Below are 224 nucleotides of genomic sequence, written 5' to 3' on the forward strand. Positions count from 1 at the left end.
GTATCAGTCAGCTTTTTGTCACCTGGACACAATACCTGATACTCACAACCTGTAGTAGAAGAGTTTCACTTGGACTCATGGTTTCAGACTATTAAGTTCAAGCTTTGCGCAGTAGCAGTATCGTAGCCAATGAGGTTTATCTGAGGTGCGATTATTGCTATTTGAAAACTTTTCCCAGGCTATTAAGTTCATGGTCAGGTGGCTCAAAGAAAGAAATATAGTGG

At 40.6% G+C, this 224-nt stretch overlaps 1 pseudogene; it reads left to right on the plus strand.

Moving 5' to 3' along the window:
- Positions 1-100: 100 nt before the first annotated feature.
- On the plus strand, positions 101-183 carry LOC117284945 (annotated as a pseudogene).
- The last annotated feature ends 41 nt before the right edge of the window (positions 184-224 follow it).

Source organism: Fukomys damarensis, unplaced genomic scaffold, assembly GCF_012274545.1.
Source record: "Fukomys damarensis isolate Sample0158 unplaced genomic scaffold, DMR_v1.0_HiC HiC_scaffold_23474, whole genome shotgun sequence".
Lineage (NCBI taxonomy): Eukaryota > Metazoa > Chordata > Mammalia > Rodentia > Bathyergidae > Fukomys > Fukomys damarensis.